At 41.8% G+C, this 21521-nt stretch overlaps 1 protein-coding gene across 8 annotated transcripts in view; it reads left to right on the forward strand.

The window, feature by feature from the left end:
- WAC (WW domain containing adaptor with coiled-coil) overlaps nucleotides 1–21521 on the forward strand; it is an 85756-nt gene that overhangs the window by 22445 nt on the left and 41790 nt on the right. The window lies entirely within an intron of this gene.

Consider the following 21521-nt stretch of genomic DNA (forward strand, 5'->3'; position numbering starts at 1 on the left):
CAAGAGAGCTGCCAGCGGATGAGAGTGGGAGGTGGCAGGAGATGGGGATGGAGGGGGCATGTCGGCTTGTGCCCTGAATAAGGTGAAGAGCCATTGGAGGACATGGAGTCGCGTAGTCCGTGCGAATAAGAGAAGCGGGATCACTTGGAGTGCAAAGTAGAGGGTGGCCTTAGGTTGGGCATTAACAGTGCATTGGTAGTGAGTAGGGGTGTATGTATACATACTACTCTAATGTATACAGATTATTATTTACCATTTACTTAATTATAGCTGGAGAGAGCACTGCGGTACCATTTTTTAAGTTAAACATGGGAAGATTAGTTTCATATAATTGTCCTCATTTTGATGTTTGTTATTCCCATGAATTTGACTGTTTTGCTTTGATTTTAATTTAATTTTTATTTATTTTGAGTACATAAAATTTAATTTTTTTTGAATTTTTATTTATTTTTATACAGCAGGTTATTAGTGATCTATTTTATACATATTAGTGTCTACATGTCAATCCCAATTGCCCAATTCATCATCCCCCACCACACCCCCCTGCACCCTGCTTTCCCCCCGCTGGTGTCCATACGTTTGTTCTCTACATCTTTGTCTCTGTTTCTGCCTTGTAAACCGGTTCATCTGTACCATTTTTCTAGATTCCACATATATGCGTTAATATACGATATTTGCTTTTCTCTTTCTGACTGACTTCACTCTGTATGACAGTCTTTAGGTCCATCCATGTCTGTTCATATGACCCAGTTTCGTTCCTTTTATGGCTGAGTGATATTCCATTGTAGATATGTGCCACATCTTCTGTATCCATTCCTCTGTGGATGGACATTTAGGTTGCTTCTATGTTCTGGCTATTGTAAATAGAGCTGCAGTGAACATTGGGGTGCATGTGTTTTTTTGAACTATGGTTTTCTCTGGGTGTATGCCCAGGAGTGGGATTGCTGGGTCATATGGTAGTTCTTAAAGTCACCTTTGTAGATTTTCCTTTGACAGAAACTACCAGAGAAGTTCACTTTTAACTGGTGTTTTTAAAAGGAATAGTTTAAAACAGTTTACATTAGGGTATGTGGATGTGTGTGTGTTTTAATGGGCTTTGACCCTAAGGGGGGGAACAGGGATCACAGAACTTTTAAAGGTTTTTCATTAGGCGGGATGGTGGGTGAGATATTATGGTTTCAGTGGAGTAAGGGTGGGCGTTAAGGGTGAGAGGGTAGGAGGGCAGAAAACCGGGAGCTGGGAACTGACTGCGATACATGATACGCTGCAGACATTTCAGATGAGTTCTGTCTTCTCATAGGTTTTCTAAATGTTTTTTCCCCCAATTCCTTAAGGGCAGTGACATTAATTGAAAATCTGATGCAAACAGAGTGATCTGACATTCCCAGCGTGCTTCTTGTCTGGTACATGTTCTCCTTGAACACAGTAGTTGCCGGATGATAATGGTGATTGAATGAGCAGATAGCTGTGGTTAATAGTTGTTTCTGAATTTGAATATAATTTAAGAATATACTTTTAGGAGATCAGAAAGGTGAGAAAAATTAATAAAATTAACAGCATTTGGGCATTTCATTCTATCCCTTATTTGAAGTAGTTAAACTAATTCAGTATCGGCTCTCCTGTGCCAGCTGTCACTTATGTAGATAGAGGAGCATTGGCGGCAGTGCGAAGAAAATACTGTAAAAGGAGCACCAGGGCCAGGGGTCTGTTTGTCTTCCATGCAGTAACTCTGTAGCCTGGGGCTCATTGTTTAAAACTTCTTTTTTGAATTGTAACACAGGCATTTTTACTATCCTCTCAGAGATTTGCTTGAGGATTAAATAGAATAATATGCTTGAAATCTGTAACAATTCCTACAAAAAGTGGTAATCAAAAAATGTTACTTTGTTTTTTGTTTTTCTGTTTTATGATACTGTTTAGGCACAAAGAGCCGAATTCTTTCAGCATTACTCTTTTCAAGTAATCCGATTCTTCTGCCCTATGTAGGATGTTTAGTAATGCCTAATATTTCTGACGTTCCTTCATTTTGGCTTATAGCCAAACCATAGTGATTGTGCTCTAGGAGATAGGACAAGTGAGATTTTGGAGTTGAAGGAAGGGCGAAGGTTAAATGTGACACTTCTTCTTTTATTGAAAGTGTTTCTTAAAGTACTGTATTTTATAGCACTAAACAGGTTTGGGAATTTTTCACACCTATGGCAATTTAATGATAGCAACACAAGACTTGTTTTGTTTTGTTTTGCGGTATGTGGGCCTCTCGCTGTTGTGGCCTCTCCTGCTGCAGAGCACAGGCTCCGGACGCGCAGGCTCAGTGGCCATGGCTCACCAGCCCAGCCACTCCGCAGCATGTGGGATCTTCCCGGACCGGGGCACGAACCCGTGTCCTCTGCATCGGCAGGCGGACTCTCAATCACTGCGCCACCAGGGAAGCCCCAAGACTTGTATTTTTAAGGAGAATTATAGTAAAACGTTATTTGAATAGAGATTTTCTTTCTGAAATGGCATCAAATCTAGAAGTGTTTAAAAAGAAAAAACTTGACAGAAAAATTAAGGAACAAGAACAGTGGGAAAGTGTTGTGTGGAGTTCATTGACATGATTGGCTGAAACTGGGGCTTCTCTAGAAGGCGAGTGATGTATCTGGAGGATGTTTTGATGCGCATGGATTCCATGGCAGTGAAATGAGAGAAAAGCCATGGAGGTTAGATGAGCGAACGGGAGTGATTAAACACACGTCGGTGGAGGTTAGGGAGTCCAGTGGGGAGAGTGCAGAGCAGTGATGGAAGAGCACCTCCAGCAAGAATGACTCTTGGGCTTCCCTGGTGGTGCTGTGGTTGAGAGTCCGCCTGCCGATGCAGGGGACACGGGTTTGTGCCCCGGTCCGGGAAGATCCCACATGCTGCGGAGCAGCTGGGCCCGTGAGCCATGGCCGCTAGGCCTGCGCGTCTGGAGCCTGTGCTCCGCAACGGGAGAGGCCGCAACAGTGAGAGGCCCGCGTACTACAAAAAAAAAAGAAACACAAGAATGACTCTTATTCCGGGCGGTGAGAGCAGAACCACAGCACCTGTACTTGTTAGCAGGCAGGAGAATAGGAGCCTTCACACTTGGGTTTGCACCCCAGCTGTTTGGGTTTGGCTGTGGCTACTAAAAAAAACCAAAACTTTGCATAACTATAATGTACTGTCACAGCCAGGAAACTGATGTTGACACCATCACTAACTGTTCAGATTTTACCAGTTTTACATGCTCTGTGCGCGTGCGTGTGTGTGCATATTCCATGCAGTTGTATCACATGAGTAGATTAATGTGACTCCCGCCCAGGTCTGGATATAGAACAGTTCAGCACGGTTTCTTGTGCTATTCTTTTTGTAGCCACAGTTACCTCCTTCCTTCCATGCTTCCCTAAGCCCCAGCAACCACTAATGTGTTCTCAATCTGTATAGTTTTGTCATTTCAAGAATGTTATAAATGGAATCACAGTAGGTAACTCTTTGGGATTGAGTTCTTTTTCACTCGGCATGATTCCCTTTGAGAACCAAGGGACTGTGTGTCAATGGCGTGTTTCTCTTTTATTACTGAGTAGTGTTCTGTGGTATAATGTACTTCAGTTTGTTTAACCACTCACTGTTGAGGGCATTTAGGTTGTTGCCAGTTTTTGGCTATTACCGATATAGCTGTGCATTCACGTACAGATTTTTGTGTGAAATAACTTTTCATTTCTCTGTTACGAATGCCGGAGTATAATTGCTGCTTAACTCTTTAGTCACAGCTGCAAGTAGGAAAATCTTCACTCATTGTCATCAATTATCAAACTGTTGCCAGAATTTAATTTTCATCTGTTGTCATCTCTCTAATCACATTCTTCTGTAAGTCATTACACAAATAGCTGAATTTTTTTTAAAGGAAAGGTGCTAATTTAATGTTTAATATTTGTATAACACGGAGTGATAGTAAATGTACCAGATTTGCTTTTCATTTTGCTCAGGTCATACTATAGGCGACTCTTCTGGATAACCTGTACTTTGATATTTGGTCAGTGTATTCTGTGAAACAAATATACTTTGTTCACATTTAATTTGTTTATATTGTGTTTATTTATACTTAAGTATGTATTTAAGGTAATTTATTTTTAACTCATCAAACTCTTGAGCTGTTACATATTTTCACAGAAGTCAGTTTTGCTGTCACTGTTTTTAAGACATTTAAAAACTGTTCAAGAAGCAGTGACACAATCTAGCCTCTGACATTTATAGCAAAGTGCCATCATGACTGTGCTGCTGTTGTCAAAAACCTTAGAATAAAATACAGTCAACAGTAAGATTACTGGATGTTATTTAATCTGCCTTTGAAGATTCAGGAGACCTGGAGAGGTCGCAGTACATTTGATCCTTGAACAGCACAGAGGGTTGAGTGTGACTTAAGAGGTGCCCCTCCGTAGCCTCGGTTCCTCCAAGTCCTTGGGCTCAACCGACTACAGACCCTGTAGGACCGTAGTATTTACTGCTGAAAAATATCCCAGCATAAGTGGACCTTTGCAGTTCAAACCCGCCTTGTTCAAGGGTCAACTGTATATGTTGTAACTGCGGCAGACCTGTAGCTCCTCAGCCTGGCTGTCAGAGTCACCCGAGATGTTCAAACAAACCTAAAAATCCTCAAATTATTAAAAGTGGTGAAGGGGGGCTTCTCTGGTGGCGCAGTGGTTTAGAGTCCGCCTGCCGATGCAGGGGACGTGGGTTCGTGCCCCGGTCTGGGAGGATCCCGCGTGCCGCGGAGCGGCTGGGCCCGTGGGCCATGGCCGCTGGGCCTGCGTGTCCGGGGCCTGTGCTCCACGGCGGAAGAGGCCACAACAGTGAGCGGCCCGCGTACCGCAAAAAAAAGAAAAAAAAGTGGTGAAGGGGACGAGGAATTTTAACTGTTTAAAAAGCACCTCAGTTTCTTTCAATACGTAGTTAAGTTTGGGAAGCTATGCTAAGCTTCAGGGAGGAATGGCTTCGGTTCTATTCTCTTAGTGTCTTGCACTGTCTTTGGCATATAGTAAATATTCAGTAAATGAAACATTTGTTAAATGAGTGCTGTGTGTGTGTGTGTGATGTCATTGACGGCTTTTATAAAATTGTAACAAAGGAAAAGTTTAAAGAGTATATTTTGACAATGATTTGCTGTATAATGTCAGTCGTTTGGCACAAGGCAGGTATCAGAATAAACGCTTGGTAATAATGCGTGGCTGTTGAACCCAGATGTTAAGGAGATGCGTTTAGCTTCATTCAGTGCATGCTGTCTGTCCTGAAAGCACAGCTTCTCCATTGGCGAATGGCTAGTTTGATGTTTCTTAGGATTATCTACTAACCCCATCACATCCCAAATTACGAGTACTTTAAGTTTTGAGTTCTTGAATATTTGAGAATGTCCTCTTTCTGTTGTTACTCACGAATGACATCCTAGTTGGAAAAATAATTCTCTGGGTCACATCCATTTTTTTTCTCTTAGCAGAAGACATTACTTCATTGTCTTTTGGCATTTAGTGTTTTCTGTGGAGAGGTCTGCGGTGAACCCTTCTTTGTTTCATAAATGACATGCTTCTGCTGCCTGGATGCTTTAAGAATTCTGTCTTTATGCTTACAATTCAGCAGCTTCACCAGAATGTGAGGATATGTGTCAGTTTTTATTGGTTCTTTGTTACTTTTCCCTGCGACATGGTGAGCCCCTTCAGTCTCCAGATGGAGATCTTCCTTTATTTCAGGGAAGCTTTCTTTTCTCTTGGGTGCCCTCACTGTTTTCTCTCCTCCTTTTCAGGACCTCCAGTTCTACATATGTTGGCTTCATCCTTCATATCTGGCATCTTACCTCTAAATGCTGTCATCTCTGTCCTTCTGTCCCATGTATTTTGTGATATTTCTCAGGTCTATGTTCCTTGTGGTTGACATTGCTTGCAGCAGTATTGATTCTTTCATTACTTCTAAGGTGGTTTTTGTTTCTTGGATTTCATCTTTTCACTGAGTTCCTCCTCTTATTTATTCCACACCCCTCCTTTGTATCCTTTTATCTCTTGCTTTGTTTCGTAGAATTCATGTTCTCTTTATTTCTTGAGATAAAAGAGAATTTGTTTTAAGAAGTTACTGGTTTCCTGAGATTTCTTTTGAAGTATTCTTCTGTTTAGGTTATTATATACTGCCACTTTGGTCTCTGCACAGGCTCTGTGTGGAATGGTTTCTGTGTACTTGAGTGAAGCCATTCTGTTGGGTTTTAAATATATATAGGTAAAGTGTGATTAGATTCTCTTTGTTTCTTACTCTTCTGGACTCTGTCTTAATTGTAGCCTTAGAAGTTGGTGGTTCCTAAAATGAGTCCAGATAAAGGGAAGGACGTGAGGGAGGTGTCTTTTAGGAGGAGAGTGATCATGTGGGAAAGTAGCAGTTCATACTGTTTTCTCCAAACTTCTGCTGCCTTTTTTTATAAATAAATAAATAAATAAATAAATAATTTTATTGGTTGATGGATTTGATTTTTGGCTGTGTTGGGTCTTCGTTGCTGTGCGCGGGCTTTCTCTAGTTGCGGCGAGCGGGGGCTACTCTTCGTTGCGGTGCGCGGGCTTCTCATTGTGGTGGCTTCTCTTGTTGTGGAGCACAGGCTCTAGGCATGCGGGCTTCAGTAGTTGTGGCACGCGAGCTCAGTAGTTGTGGCACGTGGGCTCAGTAGTTGTGGCACATGGGCTCAGTAGTTGTGGCACGCGAGCTCTAGAGTGCAGGCTCGGTAGTTGTGGCGCACGGGCTTAGTTGCTCTGCGGCCTGTGGGATCTTCCCGGACCAGGGCTCAGTGGATTCTTAACCACTGTGCCACCAGGGAAGCCCTGAACTTCCACTGTCTTTAATTCTCTTTCCAAGAGTCAACGTCTGTGGATCCAGGCAGGGTTTTAGAGTGGCAGGGCTCTCCTCTGATTGAGGTAGTTCTCTACTCAGTTGGGCCGAGTGACCCTCTCTCCCCCCTCTTCTGTCTGCCATTTAAGTAGAAAAATACACATGTAAAGTAGTGTGATTCTGTCTTTGGGTATTAGATGTATGTGCAGAAAAAAAGCCTGTGAGGATACAGTTATCCTTCCTCATGTTTTTCTGTAGCTTCCAATTATAATATTAATACCTGTTCTTTATTTTAGAAAATCAAATAATAGTTACTGCAACTAAAAAAACAGTAAAAGACTCAATTGCGGGTGTGGTTCTTGGTATTAAAAAGGTATTGCCTGGTGATAAGATGATCATTATGTAAAGATCATTCCTCATTAGACACTTTTTCATATTAAGGAGACATCCAGCTATTTCTACAGTTAGTTGTTTAATGCTTTGAAATTTATCAAATGCTCTTTGTTATCTGTTGACAGCATATTTTAAGAAGTTAACATTCAATGTGTATATTCATGCAAGACTTTGAATATTCAACTGTTGCTCTGCTATTGCTCTGCAATTCTTGTTAATGTTTGCCGGGATTTTCCAGTTGGTTAATTTTATGATTGAGTCTGATTCTGGAACAGATTATATACTTTTTCCTTGAAAGTTTGAAACAGCTCCTCAATAAATCTATATAATCTAAGTCTGGCTAGAGCTGTGATTGGACAGGGAGGGTGGTGAGGAACCGGAAGATTGGGACTGAAGGGAGAGCGAAGAGATAATGAAATAATATTCTTTGTGCAAAGCGTGTTGTCATCAAATCAGTATGTAGCTTAAACATTATCGGCAAATGTCATCTGTCTGTTGCAGCTTCACTTCCCCCTTATTCTGAGCTTCTGTTTTTATTTTTAAAATACTTCATAGTGTTTTGCATATGCCACTTAAATGTTTATAAAACTGGTTTAGGTGGTATGGCAGTGTTGACTCTCCCCTTTAACAGACACCATTTCACAGTTGGAGCATACCTAGGTACACAGTGTCCAGTGTTCGTTCACCAGTACCTTATCCCAAACTGCAGGCCTGTCTTGATCCAAAGCAGGATGACTACCCAGCAAAAACAGATGGAGTAAATGCTGTTTGTTTGCATATGTCTCTATTAAGGGACACACAAGAGCAGTATTCAAAGTGTCTTATCTGTAAGAGGAAACGTACTGTTTTCCTTGAGGTGACTCTGCTGGAATATGCTGCCTTTTCTCTTTCATATACCTTAAAATTTTGGGAAAAGCGCTTTTCCAGTTTATATTATGTTGTACAGGTAATAGAATGGAGGGTACTTTTTTTATTTTTAAAGCCTAAGGCTCTGTTTCAGTGATCTTTTCTTAGTTCATTTTTTTGGCTGCATTGAGTCTTCGTTGCTGTGCTTTCTCTAGTTGCGGTGAGCGGGGGCTACTCCTCGTTGCGGGGCGCGGGCTTCTCGTTGCGGTGGCTCCTCTTGTTGCGGAACATGGGCTCTAGGCGCGTGGGCTTCAGTAGTTGTGGCTCACGGGCTCAGTAGTTGTGGCTCGTGGGCTCTAGAGCGCAGGCTCAGTAGCTGTGGCACACGGGCTTAGCTGCTCCGTGGCATGTGGGATCTTCCCAGACCAGGGCTCGAACTGGTGTCCCTGGCATTGGCAGGCGGGTCCTTAACCACTGTGCCACCAGGGAAGTTGAGAGTAATTTTCAATTTCAGTGGATGTTTCAGGTCATGAGTGTCTTGTTAGAACTCTTTGCTGTGTCATGTTATTTATATTTAACAGGTGAAGTTTATATACCTGCTTATGATACATAGAACTTGTTACTACTACCTAGCCTTTCGACAGCTAATCTCTGGAGATTATGTCATTTCTTTTTTTCTTTTTTTTTTTTTTGCGCGGTACGCGGGCCCCTTACTGTTGTGGCCTCTCCTGTTGCAGAGCACAGGCTCCAGACGCACAGGCTCAGCAGCCATGGCTCACGGGCCCAGCTGCTCCGCAGCATGTGGGATCTTCCCGGACCGGGGCACGAACCCGTGTCCCCTGCATCGGCAGGCGGACTCTCAACCCCTGCGCCACCAGGGAAGCCCTGTCATTTCTTTTTAAATGATACTGTATGGAGCCCAGAGGTTCCAAGAATGTGACTGGGCTAATTATTGTCCTTAATCCCCCACTACCACCATTGCAGGAAGAGCGGCTCCTGTTGTGGTATTGGGCTTCCATTCATGTGTCTGTTTTAGAGTCTGTTGAGAAACTCGAGCACCGTTGTAACTACATGCAGGGTTTATAGCGTGGCATGACAGGCAAGGCTCCCTGTGCTCAGGGAGCTTCCCTCCTAGGGGAAGAGACATGATCTAAGGTAGATGAACAGGATGATCTCATCTGAGATGTGTGCTGTAAAGGAAATGAATTATGACTTGAAAATGGTAATGTCAGGAGAGAGGGAGGCAGGTGTAGGAGGTGGTCAGGGAAGGGCTTTTTTAGGGGCAGCTTGTGAATTGACACCTGAAGGATGAGCAGCCAGCCATGTAAGCAAGAAATTTTGTGGCTTGAAGTTGGGGGGAGAATATTAGATAACCATTTCTCTAGAAAGAATCCTCTTAAACCTCTTCTTTAGTCTTTTATGTTACCCTTAGAGATGCCTACTTTTAATCTGCTTTTTTCATGATGCACCCAGTACTGTTCAGAAGCACCAAAAAAAAAAAAAAGAACCTCAAAAGCAAAAAATAGGTTTTTAATTATTTATTTTGACAGTTCTTTGTCCAGAAGATAAAAATCTGTTTGTTTTCTTTTTTTTTTTTTCCCCTTAGTTTGATTTCCAAGGCCCTTGATGTCTTTAGCTTAAGTTAGCTTTACTCCCTTTTATCTCATTTGGGAACCGCATGTTCCTGTCGAACTAGTTTTACTCATTGCCCTCTGAACCCTTACCATTCTGGGTTTACCTCTTTTTATGCCAGTTGCTCCTATTGTTTTCCGTGACTGAAGTTTATTCACCATTTCATTGTACCCAGTTACATCTCTTAGATCTGTATAGTTTCTCACTATCTTAGTGTAACTGAGAGTTTTAAGTGTATGAAACATTTAGGACATGGCACATACTTGAAGATTCCTTGGGTCATTTTTCATCCTTTCATAGATGGAGTGAGGGGTTACCATGACCATGAGGCTTCCAAGGTTGAACTCTGCCACTTCTTGCTCAGTTGATTAGTCAGGAGGTGAAAATACTTGGAGAGAGACCTTGAGGCATGCCAGCACCTGCGCCTCTTTCTCTGTCTCTAAAGGCATGAGCTTGGGAGGATGCTTAGTTTTTCAGTTGCAGTTTCCTACTCTCCCTTTTAGAATCTTACGATAATTTCATAAATTAACTAAAAGTGCTCGTTGTTTTCCATACTAACTTATGTTTTTCTCTCAAAGGAATGCATTCTGTCCTTAGGCTAGCTAGTCAGCTAATTAAAAAACAAGAAAACATAGGGAGCAATGTGAGATGTAGTCTTAATTACACTGCATAAAAATAGCTATTAAGGACAGTTGTGTGCTGTGATGGGGGCTTGTTTTTAGATTGAGGGATCAGGGAGGGCTTTCCTAAGGATTTGGCATTTAAGATGAAACCTAAGGATGACCTGAATAAATAGGCAGACAAAGAGTGGGAGGTAAGCGGTGAGGGGGTAGAATGTATGAAGGATCTAGGGTAGGAAAGAACTGGGCATATATTCAAAGAACTGAAAGAGGCCAGTGTAGCCAAAGTGTAGTGAATGGCTTCCTTCTGTACTCATTAAAATTCAAAACACATGTCATGATCTGAGATACATGTTTAAAAGATTACTTTGACTATTCTGTAGACGGTGTTTTGAAATGGAGATAAGAATGATAGTGGGAGAGCAGTTAGAATATTATGGTGAGCCCAGCGAATTTCTGCTGGAGTCAGTAAAGAGGAGGAGATCGCTAGTCCAGGGTTAGGTCTGCATAGCCCTGTGCGCTCACTGCCTGTGTGCTGTGTGTGTTAGCAAACCAAGTGCCTGAGATCGCGGAAGAGTTGAGAGTCATGTGTTGATAATTTCTTTAGGCAAGTAGAAGTATAAGGCACTGAATCTTAAGGGCATAGGCAGTTTGAAGGCTGTAGACTTTTATTGTTACTTTGTTAATACAGCCCTCATGAAGAGCTAACAGAAAGGAGGATAAAAATCTTACTCTAAAATCTTCATTAATCCCATAGTGAGAGGTCAGATGGCAGAGGTCAAAAGAGGTTGTTAACGTTGCTAAGTATGGCATTTCAGATTTAGTTGTGACTTTTTTGCAGCCCTGCACACTGTAAACCAGTACCTTATTTGACAAGTGGAGGTAACTGTAGAAGTTCGATGACCTCTTCAGTTTTTAGTAAAGTAGAGGCAAAATCTTGACTGAAGCCCAGGTTGCCTGATTGAGTACCCTTCACTAAATGAGTGGTTCTCAACTTGGTTAGACCCAACCTCCCCATCCTGTAAAAAAGCAAAATATTTTAAACGTTATTTTTAAAAATTGAGATATAATTCACATACCATGCAATTAATCCCTGCCACCCCTCCCCCCCACCAGAAACAACCTCCTGTACCTGTTAGCGGACATTCTCCATTTTCTTCCCCTCCCTGCCCACGCCCAGACCACTCATCTACTTTCTGTCTTGATAGATTGTCCTGTTATGGACATTTCATAGAAATGGATTCTATGCGGTCTTCTGTGATGGGCTTTTTTCACCTAGCATGGTGTTTTTGAGGTTTGTTCATGTTGTATCATGTACTTAATTCCCTCCCCCCTCCCCCAGGTTAAAGTTTATATACTAACGATAATTCTCAGAGCCTTTAAAGCACATTTAAGTTTTCCGTAAGACAGTATCATCATATACAGCTTTTTCCAGGTTCACGTGACCATGCAAGATTATTTATTGAAAACATCTCATAGGATTAGGATTTGAGAAATGATGACGGACTTCTGTATAAGCTAGACAAGTAAAAGTCACATGTAAGGTATGGTAGCCTTTTTTTTTGGTAACATTTTTATTGGTGTGTAATTCACGTTCCGTACAGTTCGCCCATTTACAGTGAACTGTACGGGAGTTCAGTTGTGCAGCCATCACCACAGCCAGTTTTAGAATGTTTTTGTCATCCAAACAGAAACCCTGTGGCTCTTACTGTTCCCCGTCTCCCCTGTGCCCGTGGCCCTAGGCAACCATTCATCTCCCTTCTGTCTCTATAGTTGGCCTATTTTTTTTTTTTTTTTTGGCGGTATGCGGGCCTCTCACTGTTGTGGCCTCTCCCGTTGCGGAGCACAGGCTCTGGACGCTCAGGCGTCTTGTTGTAGTCTTGTTACTGGCTTATTTCACTTAGCATACTATTTTCAAGGTTCATCATGTTATAACATGTAGCAGTACTTGTTCCTTTTTGTTGAATAATACTCCATAGTATAGATATACCATGTTTTATTCATTTGTTAATCATTTGTGGGACATTTGGTTTGTTTCCGTGTCTTGGCTGTTCCGAATAGTGTGCAATGAACATTTGTGGACACATGCTTTCATTTCTGTTAGACATGTACCTAGAGGTAGAATTGCTGGGTCATATGATAACTCTATGTATAACCTTTTCAGGATCTGCCAGACTGTTTTCCAAAGCAGCTGAGTGCTTAGATTCACAGCAGCAGTGTGTAGGAGGGTTCCAGTTTCTCTACATCCTCATCAACACTTGTTAAGCCTGTCTGTTTTTTTTTTCTTTTTCTCTTTTTTTTTTTTTTGGTGGGATGCGGGCCTCTCACTGCTGCGGCCTCTCCCGTTGCGGAGCACAGGCTCTGGACGCTCAGGCTCAGCGGCCATGGCTCACGGGCCTAGCCGCTCCGCGGCACGTGGGATTCTCCCGGACCAGGGCACGAACCCGCGTCCGCTGCATCGGCAGGCGGACTCTCAACCACTGTGTCACCAGGGAAGCCCAAGTCTGTCTTTTTGATGGTAGCTATCCTGATGGATGTGAAGTTGTATCTCATTGCAGGTTTAATTTGCATTTCCCCAACGGCTAATGTTGTTGAGCATTTTTTCATGTGCCTTTTGGCCATTTGTACGTCTTTGGGGAAATTTGGGATGTTTCACTCTTTTTTTTTTTTGGCTGCACCATGTGGCATGCGGAACTCCCCTGACCAGGGATCGAACCTGCGTCCCCTGCGTGTGGAAGCGCGAGGTCTTACCCACTGGACCACCAAGAAAGCCTGTTTCACTCTTCTGAAGTCTGGTTTTTCTTTTTTATTGAGTTGTGAGAGTTCCTACTGGTAGAACCAGATAAAAGCCCTTCGCATAAGATTTGCAAATGTGCTCCCCATTCTGTGGGCTGCCTTCTTATTGACACAGAGCTTGAAGCACAGAGTTGTTGATTTTGACAAAGTCTAATTTGTTTTTCTTTTCGCTTGTTTTTTTGGCAGTATTTTACACCTGTATTTTAAGAGTTTTACAGTTTTTGCTCTTACATTAATTTCTGTGATTCATTTTGAGTATTTGTGTATGATGTGAGGAAGGGAGCCAACTCAGTGTTCTTTGTTGCATGTGCACCTTCTCACGTATTTTGTAAATGTCCCCTTTCTAGCCTGTAGACAAGCATGAATAATACATGCTACCTGCACAGGTAAGAATAGGAAAGATATGGGCAGCTTCAAAGGAAATAATGTTAAATGTAATTTTCACAAAGTAGTTTGTATCACCTTGCTGAAAATATTTAGCATGTTCATTTGGGATAAACATACAGGATAGCAGTACTATTTTTTTAAATAAATTTATTTATTTTATTTATCTTTGGCTGCGTTGGGTCTTCGTTGCTGCGCGCGGGCTTTCTCTAGCTGCGGTGAGCGGGGGCTACTCCTCGTTGCAGTGCGCGGGCTTCTCATTGCGGTGGCTTCTCTTGTTGTGGAGCACGGGCTCTAGGCAGGTGGGCTCAGTAGTTGTGGCGCACGGGCTTAGTTGCTCCACGGCATGTGGGATCTTCCTGGACCACGGCTCGAACTCGTGGCCCCTGCGTTGTCAGGTGGATTCTTAACCACTGCGCCACCAGGGAAGCCCAGCATTACTATTTTTAAAATAGTCTTTATTAATGAAAGTCATTGAGAGCTGTTATCTTTCATTTATCTCTACTAGTTTAATTATTTTTGGTCCTAACGCTCTTAACAAGGGTGTCTTCTTGATACCGTTTCTTTGTAATAAATACAAGTGCAGGTGTATTGTATGGCATTGTTGGTGATGAAATTTTTCTGAGTGGTGAACATTTTGGTAAAAGTTCAAAACAAAACTAAGTATAATACAATTTGTGCAACAGTTACATTCCTACAAAATTCAGCCGGTTGTATTAAGCAGAATCAGGCTCTCGGCTCAGCTGATTAGAAACTGATTTTTCAGATATGCAACAGTTCTTTGAGAAATGTCCTGTGCACAGTAGTCATCCCTGCCCGCCTCTCACTAAGTGTCAGTGGGCATCTTCGTCTAGAGCAGTGCTGTCCAGCAAGCCACGCATGCAATTTTAAATTTTCTAGTAGCCAATGTCTGGAATTAATTTTACTAATACACTATTTAACCCAATATATTACGTAATATAAAAGTATTAATGTGCTATTTTACACTTTTTTTGTACTAAGTCTCTGAATCCAGTGTGTATTTTACACATAACGGCAAATCTCAGTTTAGAGGAGCTGCATGTCATGTGCTCACTAGCTGTGTGTAGGCCAGTGGCTGTCATTTGGATGGTGCAGATCCGTAGGGAGTAACTCACCTACAGGGGACTGTCAGGTTGCCAGCCCATTGTTCACACGTCATCTTATGTGTTTCCCCTCTCCCCAGGAGAAAGTCTGGTTAGCTACAACTTTTGCTTTTCACCACCAGTTAGCTCATGCAGTTGGTGAATGGCATCAGTATAAACTGAAGTTGTGTGTTGGTTCATACATGAATTTTTTTTTTCTAGGCAGTGCAAATCAAAATAGTAGGAGTTAAGGTTATAACCTTCAAATAGAAAAAGCCCTCAACTAGCTGTACAGGCAGGACCCCTAAAGAACATTTCAAGTCTGTTCCCCTCGTCTTGCATGGCTCCCCCTCTGTGGCAAGTTGCACTTTTCTTCTCTGTCTATTTGGATTGTAGCCTCAATGCTCAGAATTTCATTTCCATGTTCTCAACCCCAGCAATTTAATATCCCCTGAAGCAGTCTGCAACCATGCTGAGCTGCTTGCCTGTGCTGTTCAGGTTTTTGTTGGTGCTCTGGTTGTGGTAAAGTTGCATAGTTTCGAGTGATTTGCTTCTACCCTATTTTTCCCATAAAACTTTTAGTGTGCAGTTTTGCAGAGTTTAAGGTTTCTCAGGAAAACATTTATTATGTTATGGCGGAAATACCCATTACAGATACATGACATCCTTTGTGAAATCCCTTTATTTTTAAATATTTGTGGTCTCTGGTTTGAAGTGATGAGAGGAGGACACTTGGAATAAAGTGCAGTCTGCATACGGACCACCAAAACCATTTTGACAGAGGGAGTGCCTATTTATAATTCAGGTCTTGAGGTCCCGTCTCATATAGTGTGAATCACAATCTCTGTGAAATTCAACTTTGAATTCGACATTTTTTAATAGACTGAAGTTCGAGGTCCACTACTGAACCTTAGTCATGCCTGCTACCTGCTTGTGTTAGTTTGAATAGCAGTTTGGGGTGGTGGATGTACTTGAAATCTTTCATTATCATTATAGGTGTACCTTACGTGTTCTTTCCAGTTTCTTGGAGAAGGCATTAAGACTTAATTTCTGAGTCTGAGGATGTAGTAGGGAATTCTAGTGGTTGTCTTGTTCTGAATAAGGACACAAATGCCATAGTATTTTGCCCCTGAGTAGAGTGGAAACTAGTTTCACCTTTAAAAAAGCTGCTTGCATTTCCCAGCCTTGTTTGTTTATATAGAATTGTATGTACTTCCCACTTGCCACCTAATATCCAAGTTCCCTTTTTCTAAATGTGAGGGCAATCTAATTGCTTAACACCCATTTCTTGCTGAGTTAGGTGAGTTTTGCTACATTTTTTGGGTCCATTTCCCATAGTACTCTCTTAGGGCTCCATCTTTCTCAGACTCTAGGTTATATCCTTCTCACCCTTAAGATCTACCTTCTGAAGTTTAGAGGGTGACAAGTAGGAGGGATTATTCTGCCTTTTAAATAGTGAAAATCCTGTCAGGGAAGAAGTCAGCGTCTTACGTTGTTACGTTGACTATCTGTCTTAGGTGAATATTGTCCAGTCCAGGAGTCAGCAGACTTCCTTTATTTTACTTTTTATGTTTTTGTTAGTCTCTGCTTTATAACAGAGTGAATCAGTTATACATACACATACGTTCCCATATCTCTTCCCTCTTGTGTCTCCCTCCCTCCCATCCTCCCTATCCCACCCCTCCAGGCGGTCACAAAGCACCGAGCTGATCTCCCTGTGCTATGCGGCTGCTTCCCACTAGCTATCTATTTTATGTTTGTTAGTGTATATATGTCCATGCCACTCTCTCACTTTGTCCCAGCTTACCCTTCCCCCTCCACATATCCTCAAGTCCATTCTCTAGTAGGTCTGTGTCTTTATTTCTGTCTTACCCCTAGGCTCTTCATGACATTTTTTTTTTCTTAAATTCCATATATATGTGTTAGCATACGGTATTTGTCTTTCTCTTTCTGACCTACTTCACTCTATATGACAGACTCTAGGTCTATCCACCTCATTACAAATAGCTCAATTTCGTTTCTTTTTATGGCTGAGTAATATTCCATTGTATATATGTGCCACATCTTCTTTATCCATTCATCTGTCGATGGACACTTAGGTTGTTTTCATCTCCGGGCTATTGTAAATAGAGCTGCAATGAACATTTTGGTACATGACTCTTTTTGAATTATGGTTTTCTCTGAGTATATGCCCAGTAGTGGGATAGCTGGGTCATATGGTAGTTCTATTTGTAGTTTTTTAAGGAACCTCCATACTGTTCTCCACAGTGGCTGTACCAATTCACATTCCCACCAGCAGTGCAAGAGGGTTCCCTTTTCTCCACACCCTCTCCAGCATTTATTGTTTCTAGATTTTTTGATGATGGCCGTTCTGACTGGTGTGAGGTGATACCTCATTGTAGTTCTGATTTGCATTTCTCTGATGATTCGTGAAGTGAGCATTCTTTCACATGAGCAATCTCTTTCTTAAAGGGCTGGATAGTAAAAATTCTAGTCTTCCAGTCCACATAGTCATTGCCACAGTGAAAAGAGCAAAAGTAGCCGTAGACAGTACTTAAGTGGCTATGGCTGCACCACACACCCAGCAGGTTGGATCCTTGTGTTCTCGTGTGATACTAGCATCCAGTCATGTTGCCACATCTCCTTTTCATGTCTGCCTTGGGTTGGAGCTCGGGACAGGAGAACTTTGCCCACTCCTGTAGGTCGATCAAGTTGCAAGGATAAACATAAACCGCCCCCCCCGCCCCGCCTTTTGCCCCCTCCCAAAAGCAAGACCCCAAGTAATTCTCAATAGTATCCGTTTCTTAGAAGTCTTGAATACTTGTTTCATCAGTCTTAACTTTAATTTTTTAAGGTTGGTTTAAATGTGTATTGCTTAAAACCAATTTTATCCCACTTAGCCACAATTTCTACTTTCCTCAAGGAGATAATTTCTGTTTCGTTAAAGTAGCAAGCCTTTTTCTTGGTAATGTAAAGAAAGGATAATTTTTTTTAGGGCACCAGACATATAAACAGTTTTTGCTTCCATTACTTTGTTGGGCCAAACAGCATCTATGAGATGATCTCTCACCAGCATATATGTATGTAAATCTCTGGATTTAGCATTGAAAATCTGAGTTCAGGTTTTATGCATGGCTCTGCTTTTCTTTGGATATGTTACCATCCTCAAATCACTTATTCTTTCTCTCAGCTTTAGACTCTACGTTATACTACTACTACTACTACTGCTACTACTACTACTACTTAAAAAAAAAAAAAACCCTTCTGTTCTTATCCTGCAACATACAAATCCATCCATCATGGGATAGGATATAACAGTTTATGTGAGTTTTTAAGATAAAATAGGAGTTTTCAAAGAAACACTGTTTTGTAGCACTTTAAGGTACGGCTGTAGAAAATCATAACCGTAATCATTGCTCTGACCTTGTTTTCCTGCTTGCATGTTACTTCATGTTGGAAAGAACTACATGGAGAAATTAAAAGCCTCAGTGCTTTTAATGCCTCCCTTTCCCCCCCCCCCCAGTGCTTTGGAAGATAATATAAACTGTAGCTTTTTAAATGGAGAGTTACCTTTGTTCAGCTTATCCTGGTCCTGATCCTCAGAGGCAGAGCTGCCCTGCCGTCAGTTCTAAGTGCATCCTTCTGGCGCTGATCCAAAGCTCTGTTGCCAGCTTTATCATGCTTCCTATAACACCTTTCACTTAGTTTGGTTCCTTAGGAATGTGAGTTTATTCCTAGTCTTGCAGTAAAATATCTGTATCTCACTCTTGTCCCTCACTTCTTTTTTCTTTTTTTTTTTTCCTTTTGTTTTGGCCACACCTCGTGGCTTCTGGGATCTCAGTTCCACGACCAGGGATAGAACCCGTGCCTTCAGCAGTGAAGGCACCGAGTCCTAACGACTGGACCACCAGGGAAGGAAGTCCTCCTCACTTCTTTCTTAAGTTAACAGTTGTTAGTTCTGCGAAGTGTTCTAGATAAATCTGTTTCATAGAATGTGGAGTCTAGTCCCCATTCAGAAAGCTCCCGTTTCTGAAAATGACTTTCCTCTTAACAGCTGATGCCGTTTTTCTCTTGATTATAAGTCTTATGCTAGTGTGCCTTGATGCTTATGGTTTCTAATTGTTACGTCATGCCCTCTGAAAGCACTGAGAGTAGACCTGAAAACTATCCGATAACATCTGTCAGGCTGGTGGAAGACACGTCATTTCTTCAGAGGTTAAGAGCTTAATTAATTGGGTGCTTGTCAATTTTTTTAATTTTCATGGATATGAAGACTAACACTAAAGTGAATTCCTGTATCTTAACCTCATGAGAGATCAATAGATTTCATTTCTAATCAATCTTAGGCTTATAGAGTACTCTCCCTATCATGTCTTCTAAGAAATCTTTTGTGTGGCACTTTAATCTCATAGACTTACATCTTGCTCAAGAACGTATGCAAATAAATGTCAGGGCATCTAACTCAGGCTTCTCAGTGAACTACTCTGGGGATCATTTCAGTCAGTAATATCGGCCTTTTCTTCAACATTGCCAACATATTTATGGAAATTTCCGTGGAAATCTCAACTCGTAGTGTATATGGTGTTCTAGTAGTCCATATTACTGTTTCTTTTTTATTTGCATGCAACTGTAAAGCTTGATTTAAAAAAAAAATTCATGAGTTACATCTGAAAAGTGCAAATTTTGCCATAGAGCAGAGATTTTCTTTAAAGTCTAATTTGGAGTATTGATTTTTCTTTGTAACTGAATGTGATGGGGTCCTCATACCACCCCCCAGGTTTGGTGATCCTCTTAAGAGGAGTCATAGGACCTTGATTAACATGGCTATGACTTACGAACCATGAAAGAATACAAAATGTAGTCGGCAAAGGGAAAAGGCATCTGGGGCAAAACCTGGAAGACACCAGGTGCAAAAAGCTTCTAAGAATCTTGCCCCAGTGGAGTCACACAAGCAGACGCTTCATTCCTCCAGCAATGAATTGTGACAACACTGGTGAAATGTTGTCCACCAGGAAAGCTTATTAGAGATTTAGTACCCAAGGTTTTTATTGGATTTGGGTTCTTAGGTAGGCATCTCTGCCTAGTTTTCACCAGAAGTCTGGATTCCCAGTAGGAAAGCAGGTGTTCAGCATAAACCATATCGTCTGCACAACAGCTTAGCCACAGTCAGCCACTCTTGGCAGTTACTGTTGTGGCAGCTCTTCCTCCTGAAGAGTCACTGTGCCAGCCAGGGACCAACTCTGCAAGCAGGCTTTTCTGAGGACCGCAGTCTCAGCTTCCATGCTAACCTTCCTGTATGCGTGAGCTTATTCTTGACTGATTTCTTCTTTCAGTCGTGTTCATTCTTACAGTGTTTATTGAAGAATTCATTGACTACTGTATTAAAAAAAAGTTTAGGGTGTTTTACATAAATACATACCATCCAGCAAGATAAATTTAAAAGTAAGTAGATGATGAAGAAACTGTCAGGCATCTCAAGCAGCGGTCTTGCTGGGAAATTTCCTCTCTTGTATCAGCTACAATTTGCTGGGCACTTAACCTCTTTTTGTCTTTAGTCATATCACTCGCTTTTTTGGATCTGAATCTGCTTCTAGTTTCCCCAGTAAATTGGGTCCTATCCAAGATTAAATCTTGGTCATTGCCTTTTCTCTTGCCATGCCGTTACTTCATTCTGAGCTCATAGTGCTTGTTTATTATATTCTATGTGCGTCCCCTAACTTTCATCTTTTTAAAAAAAATTTATTTATTTTTGGCTGTGTTGGATCTTTGTCACCGCGCGCGGGCTTTCTCTAGTTGGCGGAGAGCGGGGGCTACTCTTTGTTGCCGTGCGTGGGCTTCTCATTGCGGAGCACGGGCTCTAGGTGCATAGGCTTCGGTAGCTGCGGCACGCGGGCTCAGTAGTTGTGGCACATGGGCTTAGTTGCTCCGCACCATGTGGGATCCTCCCGGAGCAGGGATCGAACCCGTGTCCCCTGCATTGGTAGGCGGATTCTTAACCACGGTGCCACCAGGGAAGTCCCCATCTTTTTAATGGAAGAGACTTCTTGATCCACTTCTAAATTCCTTTTCCTCCTCATTTCTTTTTTTTAAGTTACAGTTGTTAGTTTTGCTAAGTGTTCTAGATAAATCTGTTTCATAGAATGTGAAATCTAGTCCCTATTAAAAAAGCCCCTGGCAGAAGACCTAAATAGACATTTCTCCAAAGAAGATATACATATTGCCCACAAACATATGAAAGAATGCTCAGCATCACTAATCATTAGAGAAATACAAGTCAAAACTACAGTGAGGTATCACCTCACACCTGTCAGAATGGCCATCATCAAAAAGTCTACAAACAGTAAATGCTGGAGAGGGTGTGGAGAAAAGGGAACCCTCGCACTGTTGGTGGGAATGTAAACTAACTGATACAGCCACTGTGGAGAACAGTATGGAGGTTCCTTAAGAAACTAAAAATAGAACTACCATGTGACCCAGCAATCCCACTACTGGCCATATACCCTGAGAAAACCATAATTCAAAGAGTCATGTACCACAGTGTTCATTGCAGCTCTATTTACACTAGCCAGGACATGTAAGCAACCTAAGTGTCCATCGACAGATGAATGGATAAGGAAGATGTGGCACATATATACAGTGGAATATTACTCAGCCATGAAAAGAAACAAAATTGAGTTATTTGTAGTGAGGTGGATGGACGTACAGTCTGTCATACAGAGTGAAGTAAGTCAGAAAGAGAAAAACAAATACTGTATGCTAACACGTATATATGGAATCTTAAAAAAAAAATAAAACATGGTTCTGAAGGACCTAGGGGCAGGGCAGGAATAAAGATGCAGACGTAGAGAATGGACTTGAGGACACAGGGAGTGGGAAGGGTAAGCTGGGACGAAGT

The sequence above is a fragment of the Delphinapterus leucas genome, chromosome 2, assembly GCF_059928025.1.
Source record: "Delphinapterus leucas isolate spDelLeu-1000000601 "Yukka" chromosome 2, BTC_Dleu_Yukka2, whole genome shotgun sequence".
Classification (NCBI taxonomy): Eukaryota; Metazoa; Chordata; class Mammalia; order Artiodactyla; family Monodontidae; genus Delphinapterus; species Delphinapterus leucas.